Below are 11,685 nucleotides of genomic sequence, written 5' to 3' on the forward strand. Positions count from 1 at the left end.
ACATACATATATTTCTAAGATATTTCTGCTGTTTTTTTATACCTCCATAATTAGTTATGTCTAGTCCAGCTTCTCTGATGTACCACATAATTATGGAATTTTTCAGTGGATGAGGCAGAACAAGGAGGCTGCCCGAAGAAGGAAGGGTCATAGAGAAATCAGTTATTTTTACAGAGTGTTTTTCTATAACTGGTGAAAATAGATTTGCAATGGGCAACCATCTTCTTGAGTTCTATGATCTCAGCAGACATGGATATTTTTCTGGGTGTGGGTTGAAATTATATTGGTGATGTTAAGTGTTGGGTGTGTTGCTAGTCAGGATCTTCAGGCGATGTAACATTATTGGTGAATTTAAGACTCAGATGATACTTTACTATAGGGGATATTGGTGTTCCCTGTAGAGAGTTGAGTGACAGACAATGCTGCTATAGTAAGATGTCAGGCCTGAGTTTCATTCAAGGACTAGTTTGCATTTCTGGACCTCTCATCCGCCTACTTTTCTTCTCTTGGTGTCTTATGTGGAAGCTCATTATAGGTTCTCATTACATATTTGTTGAGTGAATAAAGAATCAAATTGACTGGTTTTGTTATTCAGAAACTTATTTTATTTGTGTGTCTTGAGTTTAGTGCATTCCTTATCTTGAGAAATTCTGAAGATTCAGTAAAACCTACAAATAAATGTCACATAAGTTTCCTTTTATATAGGGCATTCACCCTTCTCCTGAAAATCTATCCTGGAAATAATTTCAGCAGATTAGAATTAAACACCTATTTTCTCCTTCCCTCCTCCTTCCCTCCCTCCCTCCCTCCCTCTCTTCCTCCTCATCCTCTTCCTCCTCCTCTTCTTCTTCTTTTCGTGGACAGCTCAGGTACTATATGCTTTAAACTTTTTTGTTCTTAAATTTGCTCATTATATCACAGTGGTAGCTAATTTTTGAGTGATTTGGTTGTGTTGGAGACTGTGTTTTTCAGTTTATGGATGAGTGGATTTTACAACCTCAGTTAACTTAAGAGAAATAAATAGTATCGTATATAGATCTGTACAAAAGTGGATATGACAATATCAGAGATATCAACTATGCTTAGACTAGAGCATGAGGTCAAAGTTCAAGAAGATATGAAGGAATTTTCAAAATGAAGGGGACCAGATTCAGGTACTAAAGCTGGAATATAGGAGCTAATAATTCAAGAGTCAGGGAGTTGAGGAAAATAATAAATAGTGGAGTCCTTATTTTATTTCCTGTGCCTAATTTAGGACTATATATTGGGCACATATTTAATATGTTAATTATATTGAAAATAAGATAGCATAATTGTTTTAGCTATTATTTCTCTAAACCGCTTTGGGTTCTTGTCTTGATCCTCTCCTAAATTTCCTTAGTTACCTGGATAACTCTTGAATAATGAATTCAAGTCTTTCTTGACAAGCTAAGTTTGGGGTCATCTAAATCTGGCATAGAACATACACTTTGGGATTTAAGAGGGCTTGTGCAGCGTTCATTATGGAAAAGGAGGCAACCAGCTTCCTCTGTTGAGGGAATGCGCTGATCTCTTTTTGTGCTCTAATGTTCTAATCTCTCTTAGAAATCAAACTTAATAGGGAGAGAATGCGAGATACATGATGACTGAATTAGTAAGAAAAGCTAAAATATTAATAGTAGGCAAAAGATAATAAAAGTAAAATAAAATAATAGTTAAAAAAAAGAAACTAACCAAATGGAACCAGATCACATGAGAAGAATAAGTGATATTTTAAAAATAAAAATAACTAAAACATAATAGAGGATAATCTAAAATATCAAGACTTAGATTCCATGCAGAGAACGATACACTGGTGAAAGTCCCCAAAGTCAGAAAGCCTAAAGCAGCAATCCCCAACATTTTTGGTATCAGGGACAGGTTTTGTGGAAGACAGGTTTCATAGGGGGATGCTTTCGGGATGAGTCAAGCACATTACGTTTATTGTGTACTTTATTACTATTATTATTACATTGTAGTATATAATGAAATAATTATACAACTCACCATAATGCAGAATCATTGAGAGCCCTTGGCTTGTTTTCCTGCAACTAGATGATCCCATCTGGGGGTGATGGGAGACAGTGACACCTGAAGTGTGTTGCTTACATTCAGTCTACTCCAGAATCTCATTTTGGTTGCTGTCATTGCAGAAAACCCTGCTTCACAAAGATAGGGTGTTGGAAACAGAAGCAGGCTTTTTAGAGCTTTTGTGCTAATCTCCGCATAATCCATCTTGACTTTAATTCAGAACATATGGAAGTTTAAAGTTGTACTCTTAAGGCCACTGTCATTTGTGATCTCTAGCTTGCTCCTTCTAGTACAAAGTCAATTCACCTGACTTATTTACAAATGAGTCATAGATCCATTCCTTCCCAGTTTGAGCGTCTTTTGTGATTGGGAAGTAATGCTCAAAATCTTTTGAAAACTGAGATAGGTGATCATGCACCAACTGGGAGAAAGAAGGCCCTGGCTCAGTCTCTTTCAAAATCTCTGCTAATGTTTGAAACATATCAAAAATCCTCATGTTCACTCATCACTCCCCTAATTCCAATTTGGCTTTGAATTTAACCACTTTATCTGCTGACTTGAACACAGTTGTTGTTCTCCCCTGAAGTGACAGATTGAGTTTGTTGAGCCGATTGAATATGTCACACAAGTAAGAAAATTTTGTGACCCATTCTGTGTCACTGAAATGTGCTACAAGTGGTGACTGGTTTTCTAGAAGTAATTTCTGGAGCAACTCTAGTAACTCAAAAACTCTGGCCAGTGATGTACTTTTAGAAAGGCATCTCACTTCTGTGCATTCGAGAAGACATATGTGCTCTGTGCTCATCTCCTCACAGAGCCGAGCAAACAGATGTGAGTTAAGGCCATATACTCTAATGTGGTTGATAATTTTAATCACATCTGCAAAATGTTACATTCAGGTGACATTTTTTGACTAGCCAGCATTTCTTTATGAAGACTCAGTGTGTAGATTTATATTTAGAAGTGACCTCTTTGAACTGACTAATGAAACCAGAGAGCTGTCAAGTCATGGCAGCTGCTTGGTCCATGTATATACTGACACAAAATGACCAATTCAGCTTTCCTGATATGTAATCATTCAAAGATTTGAATAGTTCTGCAGCTGTGGCATTGGTGGCAACAAAAGTACACATAACATATCTTCATGCACATCCTCCTGAAAATTATATTGCACAAAAACAAGCATTGTTGCCTTGTCGTCACCATTGGTAGACTCCTCAACCTGAATTGCCTACCATGATGACCAGTTAATCCTCTCTAACAATTGTCTCTCAATATCCTCTGTTATTTCATAAATTCATCTAGTTATGGTGCTAACCAATAGAGGAACATGTACCACATTTTGAACTGCAGGCTCCCTTAAAAGGTCACAACAAATGACCTTAGCAGCAAGCAGGATCAACATGGCTTCGCTGGATAGCTGGTCACCACATTACACAAAGCAAGCTTGGAGAATGTAAATCACCTATTGCAATGAACTCATAATTTAAGTAGAACTCTTGCAATTTTCTTTTAAATGCTGTTTTCTTTTTGTTGGTAGTCTTAGAGTCTTCTGCTATTTCATCATTGGGTCCTTTCCCCTTTTCAAAGAAGCTGTCCAGTAATGTTTGCTTTTTACCCATTTTTGGCTAAGGTTAGTTTGTGGGTTTGCCAAAACTATGATTGAGACAAGTTTGTAGTATGGGAAAGAGCTATGGATGGAAGTGGTAAATAAAATAATAGGCGGGACATGAACAAACTTAAATAAGTGTTGGATTCTGATTTAAAACCTGTCACAAGATGAAGCCAAGCAATTGAAATACATCAACTCACTCATCACTCACTGATAGGATTTTGATGTGAGTCTGCAAGCAATTGATTTATTATGTCTGTGCAGTCAAACCTCACTGCTAATGTTAATTTGTATTTGCAGTCACTCCTCAGTGCTAGTAGCATCACCACTTCAGCTCCACCTCAGATAATCAGGCATTAGATTCTCATAAGGTGTGTGTGCACAACCTATACCCCTTGCATGTGCAGTTCACAATAGGGTTCGTGCTCTTATGAGACTCTAATGCCGGCACTAATCTGATAGAAGGCAGAGTTCAGGTGGTAATGCGAGTGATGTGGAGCAGCTTTAAATACAGATGAACCTTTACTCACTTGCCCACCACTCATGTCCTGCTGTGTGGCCTGGTTCCTAACAGGCCACCAACTGGTACTGATCCGTGGCCTAGGGTTTGGACTCCTGGCCTAAAGACTGAGAGCTCTTTATCTTTTTCCTTTCTTCAGATGTGGCCATGATTTTTATTATTTGTTGGGGCAGGTCAGTTCATCTTGTGGGCTGCTTCAACTGATCCTTTCCCCCAAAATGGGTTCCTTTACTTATTAGTGTTCAGGTACTCTTAATATATTTCTTAGAGTTTCCTGCTGTTTTTTTTTCTAACATTAGATTTTGCTCATAGTTTTTTGTTACATAAAAAGAGAACTAGGTTAAATGGTATAAATGACAGGAATAAAGTAGGAATCACGTATCTTTGCATGGAGTGTTAGTTCTAAGGTCCTGAGCCTAGCATAGTTTTTAGGTAGAGTTATTAGAATGAAGAGAAAGATTGTTGTCTTAGATCTGGTGCCCTGGAAGCAGAGCCTAAAACAAGGGTAGGCATGAAGAAGATTTATTGGGGACATTCTCTCAGGAAATATACATATAAGGAAGTGAGAAAGCAGATTGTCAGAAACCAACTTGACTAGAAGACTCAGCCATACTTTGGAGAGCTCTGGAGCTGGAGTGGCACTTCAGAATTGTTCCAAACCGAACTAGAAGAGTAGACCCTTTGTATTCCTGCAACAATCAATCATTGGCTGTCACTGTGGAAGCAGTATAACCTTGGATGAAGCAGCTCACTGCAACTGAGGGCCATTCCCAATAGGTACAAAGAAATGAGCTATCAGTAGCTAGTATTTCCAGCAGCAAAGGAAATCCCTTGAAAAGAGGACCTGGGTAAAGTACCACATTATCCACTACAGCAGTTAATAGAAAACATCAAAAGGATGTTTTTGTAGCCCTTTAACAACGAGATATTATCCTATGTTTGCAACTACAGTCAGTGTATTTGGCCTTACAAAGTATTTGATTTACTCTTGGTAATTAGAAAATCATCAATTAGAAAAATATTAGGTGAAACATATAATTTGTCATCCAAACTGGAATACCTCTGAAAGAGAAAAAATAATTAATAGGCCTTAATTTATCTACAAAAGGCATAAGTCAGGGTTATTTCAAGCAAATTGAGATGTATGGAGATCTAGAAATTATATGTATTATAAATACAGTAATAAATATGAAGGATTTTAAGAGAGATTTAACATATTTTACTAGCAGATGCTGTATTAGTCATAAAAGGTAGCTAAAATGTAAAATTTGAGTTAAAATTTTATGGGTGTTACTGCAATTTCTAGGCACATAATTTTTCTATAAACACTATGCTAAGAGTCTGAACAATCATAGTCAAATGACAAATGAACAAGTGAAATGGAGCATGATACAACTGTAATAATGGTCAATGCTAAATACAATAAGAGCACCAAGTGGTAAGTAATGAACTTTCCTGGGGTGGATCAGAGTAGGCTTCACAGAGGAGAAAGCTCTTATGCTGGCTTTTGCAGGATGAGTAGGCTCTCATCAGATAGTTCAGGGAGGGGGGAATTCCAAAAAGAGTAAGCGCCCATACAAAGGCACAGAGCAGGAATTGCATCGTTTGTTTGGCGTGAGAAATATATGAAGTTCAGTTTGGATGAAATGTAGAGGGAAGAAAGAAAGGTGGGATATGAGATTAAGTACTGACCATTAGTTTGCCAATATGCTTTTTTCAAATATTTGATAAACTTATTTATTTCCTTTCAAAACAAGTCAAATGTTAATATGTCCATCTTCCTTCAATGCTAATCAACTATGAGTCATTAAGAATATCATCTTAGCTGTTTTGTCTTTATACATCTATTTTCATTGCAATATATTCAGTGTTTTTAAAATGATTTATAGTTAGGTTCTGAATTAAAAAGGTATCTTTTTATATGCACCATTGTGATATAAGTTTAGAGTCAAAAAAGAACAACTTTTGGCTTTATTTTGGGTTAAATTAAGTTTGAACAGGATCAAGATAACAGAACAAGGATATGCAAGTTGTGTGATTGATTTGTTTGGCAATTGACTATGTTTAAAATTAATTGGAGAAGACTGTACAGTTAGTGATTTACAGATTACTAATTGTCCCAGAAAATGTTGGAATTCATTTTTAAATTGAAAGTTTGGATATATGGTTTCAGGTTTTATAATGCAAGAGCCTATTGAATTAAAAAAATTATTTTAAAGGTATGGGGCTTTAAATTCAGGGTTAGGTATACAAATGTTCATTATGTAGTTACCCTTGTTGATAAGGTATACCCCCCCCCCCAGCAGTTTCCCACTACTGCCCATCCCTTTCTTGTAGTATGATAGTTGTTCAAGGTCCGATTATGAGTAAGAACGTATGGTACTCTGTTCTTTGTTTCTATGATAGATCACTGAGTATGGGTAGACTCTAAATCCATCCAAGTTGCTGAACAGTCCATATATTTGTCCTTCTTTATGACTGCATAATATTCCGTCATGTATATGTACCACATTTTTTTTTTTTATCCAGTCCAGTTTCGATGGACATCATGGGTTGGTTCTATGTTTTTGCTATTGTGAGTAGTGCTGCAATAAACATGCATGTACAGGTATCTTTGTTGCACAATGATTTGAATTCCTATGGTTATATTCCCAGTAGGGGGATTGCTGGGTCATATGGAAGGTCAATTTCTAGTTCTTTCAGGAATTGCCACACTGTCTTCCAAAGAGGTTGCACTAGTTTGAATTCCCACCAGCAGTGTAGAGGTGTTCCTTTTTCTCTGCATCCTCGGCAGCATCTGTTTTATTTATTCATTTATCTACTTTTTTTAGTTGGAGTCTCAATCTGTTGCTCAGGCTAGAGAGCAGTGGCATGCTGCTCATGGTCACTACAGCCTTGACCTGCTGGGCTCAGGCAATTCTTCTGCCTCAGCCTTCCAAGTAGTTGGAACTACAGACGTGTGCTACCATACCTGGCTTATTTTATTTTATTTTATTTTTGATTTATTGTAGAGATGAGGTCTCTCCAAGTTGCCCAGGCTGGTCTTGAACCCATGGACTCAGACAATCCTCTTACCTCGGCCTCCCAAAGTGTTGGGATTCTTACTGGGGTTAGGCAGTATCTCAATGTGGTATTGATTTGCATTTCTCTGATGATTAGTGAGGCTGAGCACTTTTTCATGTGTCTGTTGGTTGCCCATATATCTTCTTTTGAGAAGTGTCTATTCATATCTTTTGCCCACTTTTTAATGGGGCTGTTTGTTTTTTTCCTTTTGGCACATTTGAGTTCCTTGTAGATCCTGGACGTTAGGCCTTTGTCAGATATACAGTTGGCAAATATTTTTTCCCACCCTGTGGGCTGTCTCCCTACTATTTTGGTGGTTTCTTTTGCTTTGCAGAAGATTTTCAGTTTAATAAAGTCCCACTTGTCTATCTTATCTCTTATGGCATGGGCACTCGGGCATAGATTTATTCACTTGTTTTTTTTCTGGAATATAAGCTGTAACTAGATTAGATTTAGGGGTTTTCTTAGTGATAACTACCATACTTTGTATCTGAAAAACTCAACTAAGATTTTTGATTGACAAAACTTTATTACTACAATAATAGGTAGCTTTAATGTCCCTGAACTGCTTTAACTTCTTTAATTTGACTTTCATATGAATTTTAAGTAGATTTCTAGTACCCTGGGGATTTGAATTATGAGTGTGATTCAGACTGAAGACATTGTACCTCATTTAAAAAAAAATACTTCTACTTACATACGAGAAGGATGTATTTTTTTTTTTTTTTTTTGAGTTGGAGTCTCACTCTTTTGCCCAGGCTGGAGTGCAGTGGCATGCTCACGGCCACCACAGCCTCAACTTGCTGGGTTCAGTGATCCTTCCACTTCAGTCTTCCAAGTATCTGGAACTACAGGAACACACTACCATGCCCAGCTAACTTTCTGATTTATTTAGAGATGAGGTCTCCCCAAGTTGCCCATACTGTTCTGAAACCTATGAACTCAGGCAATCCTCTCACCTCGGCCTTCCAAAGTGCTGGGATTATAGGTGTGAGTCACCATGTTCGGCCAAGGGATGTATCTTTAATGAGTACTATCTCCCTGTAAAAAATTTATTCTTAACTGTGGTAGGCATAATAATGGCATCCCGAAGATGTCTATACCCTAATCTCTGGAATTTGTGAATATGTTGTGTTACATACATGGTAAAAGGGATTTTACAGATGTGTTTGAAGCAGAGACCTTATGATGGAGTGGCTATTCTGATGGAGTGGCTATTCTGGATTAAATTGGCCGACCCAGCCTAATTTCTTTAGTTCTTAAAAGCAGAGAGAGATGATATGGAAGAAGGAGAAACTTAAAGCATGAAAATCCACCTACCACTACCGGCTTTATAGGTGGAGGAAAGTGACAATAAGTCAAGTAACAGATCTCAGTTTTACAATTGGAAGGAACTGAATCTTCCAACAACCCAAATTCAAGTAAACAGATTCTCCTCTAGAGCCCTCCTGAAAGGAAGATAGCTCTGCGTATCCCTTGATTTTATACATGTTGTATTTCTGATCTGCAAAACTGTACAATAATAAATTTGTATTGTAAAATCTGTTTTAATTTGTTATGGCAGCAGTAGAAAATTAACAAAAGATCTTAATCGGGGTCATGTAGTACACTTTTGTAGAGAAAATACATGAGCAACTTTGAAATCTTCTGTGAGTTGAATCTCTACTTTTATATGCTACACACATAGATATATTAAATATGAGATGAGTATTTTTTAAAATTTTGGTTGACCCATAATTGTACATATTTATGGTGTACAGAGTGATATTTTGATACATGTATACAATATGTAATGATCAAATCAGGGTAATTAGGATATATATCACCTAAAACGGTTATCATTTCCTTGTGTGGGGAACTGTCAATATCCTCTTTCTAAGTTATTTGAAACTGTATAACACATTATTGTTACTATAGTTATTGAACAATGCTGTAGAACTTCTGAACTTATTTCTGCTATCTACTTGTAAGTTTGTATCTGATAATTTCTATCTTTTCCCCTCCTCCTTACCTTGCCTAGTTGCTTAAGACTATCATTCTACTCTCTACTTTTATGAGCTCACATTTTTGTAGCTCCCACATGAGTGAGAATATAAAATATTTATATTTCTGCACCTGACTTATTTCACTCAGCACCATATCCCCAAGATTCATCTGTGTTTCCTTGAATGAAAGGATTTCATTCCTTTTTTATGACTGAATAGTATTCCATTGTGTATATATACCACATTTTCTTTATTAATTCATTAATTTATGGACATTATGGTGAATTCCCTGTCTTGGCTTGTGAATAAACACGGGAGTATCCTGGCTACAATAAACATGGGGGTATAGACGTTTCTTTAGTGTACTGATTTTTTTTTTCTAATAAATACCTAGCAGTGGGATTGTTGGATCATATGGTAGTTCTGTTTTTACTTTTTTGTTGTTGAAATCTCTCTACTGTTTTCCATAATGGCTGCACTAATTTATATTTCTACCAACAGTGTGTTAGAGTCCCCTTTTCTCTGCACTGTCACCAGTGTTTGTCATTTTTGTCTTTTTGATAATAGTCAGTCTAACTGGGGTGAGATGATATTTCACTGTGGTTTTGAATTGCATTTCGCCAATGATTAGTGATGCTTTTTTCGTATACATGTTGGTTATTTGTATGTCTTTCTTTGACAAATGTCTATTCAGATCCTTTGACATTTTAAAATGATATCCCCCCCCCCCGTGTTGTTGAGTTCCTTATGTATTCTGGATATGAATCCTTTGCTGAATGAATAGTTTTCAAATATTTTCTCCTATTCTACAGGATGTTATTGTGTTGATTGTTTCCTTTACTGTATAGAGGTTTTTAGTTTGATATAACTATATCAACTATATAGTTGATATAATAGACAGTTTGATCTGTCTATTTTTGTTCCCTGTGCTTTTGTAGTCTTATCTATAAAAATTTTGCCTAGATGAATGTCCTAAAGCATTCTCCCATGTTTCTTCTAGTAGTTTTACAGTTTTGGGTCTTACATGTAAGTCTGTAATCCATTTTGAGTTTATGTTTATATATGGTGAGAGATAGGAGTTTCGTTCTTTTCCTCTGCATATGGATATCCAATTTTCCCAGTACACCCAAATATTGAAGAGGGTGTGCCTTTCTCAACGTATGCTTCTTGTTGCCTTTGTCAAAAAATTGCTTGGCTGTAAACACATAAATTTATTTTTGAGTTATCTATTTCGTTCCATTGGTGTCTGTGTTTACTATAGTTTTGAAGTGCACTTCAAAGTTAGGTAGTGTGATGCCTCCAGCTTTGTTATTTTTGTGCAGGATTGCTTGGTTATCTGGAGTCATTTGTGATTTTAGAATTGCTTTTTCTAATTTTGTAAAGACTGGCATTCACATTTTGGCAAGGATAGCATTGTATCTGTAGATTGCTTTGGGTAGTATATGGTCTTTTTAAGAATATTAATTTTTTGGACAACTCTTTCAGGTCCCCTTCCACTGTAGGAGCTTTTCTCTCCTCTGAATAAATCCTGCCTTTTTTTAAAATTAATTTTTCCAAACAATAAGCATGATATCTTTCTAGTTTTTCTGTTCTCTTAAATTTATTTCATTAGTGTTTTATAATATTCACTGTAGAGAGCTTTCACCTTTTGGTTAAATATATTCCTAGGTATTTTGTTTTATTCTTTGTAGCTATTGCAAATGGGACTGCTTTCTTGATTTTTTTTTTCTGGCCGGTTTGTTATTGGTATAGAGAAATGCTACTGATTTTTATCTGTTGATTTTTTATTCTGCAACTACAATGAATTTATCAGTTCTGATAGTTCTTTGGTGGAGTCTTTAGATAGATTGTTCTGTATATAGGATCATGTTGTTTTTGAAAAATGGACAATTTTACTTCCTCTTTCCAATTTGAATTCCCCGTTTTTTTGTGCCTAACTGCTCTGGCTAGGACTTTCAGTACTATGTTCAATGGGAGTGGTAAAAGTGAACTTCCTTGTCTCATTCTAATTTCTAGAGGAATGGTTTTCAGCTTTTCCCTATTCAGTAGGATGCCAGTTATGGTTTGTCACATGTGGCCTCTATTGTGTTGGGACATTTTTTTTCTATCCCTAATTTGTTAAGAGTTTTCATTGTGAAGGATTTTGAATTTTATTAAATGCTTTTTCTGCATCTATTGAGATAATTATATAGTTTTTTGCCCTTCATTCTGTCTGTTGATATTATGTCTCACATTTATTGATTTGTGTATGCTGAGCATCCTTGCATTTTAGGCATAAATCCCATTGGACTGTGCTGTATATATATTTAATATGCTGTTGGATATGTTTTGCTAGTATTTTATTGATGTTTGTCTCTATGTTCATCAGAATTATTGGCCTGTATATATATGTGTGTGTGTGTGTGTGTGTGTGTGTGTGTGTGTGTGTGTGTGTGTGTGTATACACACACATATAT

The sequence above is a fragment of the Carlito syrichta genome, unplaced genomic scaffold, assembly GCF_000164805.1.
Source record: "Carlito syrichta isolate Samal-C Ts95f unplaced genomic scaffold, Tarsius_syrichta-2.0.1 Scaffold305686, whole genome shotgun sequence".
Taxonomy (NCBI): domain Eukaryota; kingdom Metazoa; phylum Chordata; class Mammalia; order Primates; family Tarsiidae; genus Carlito; species Carlito syrichta.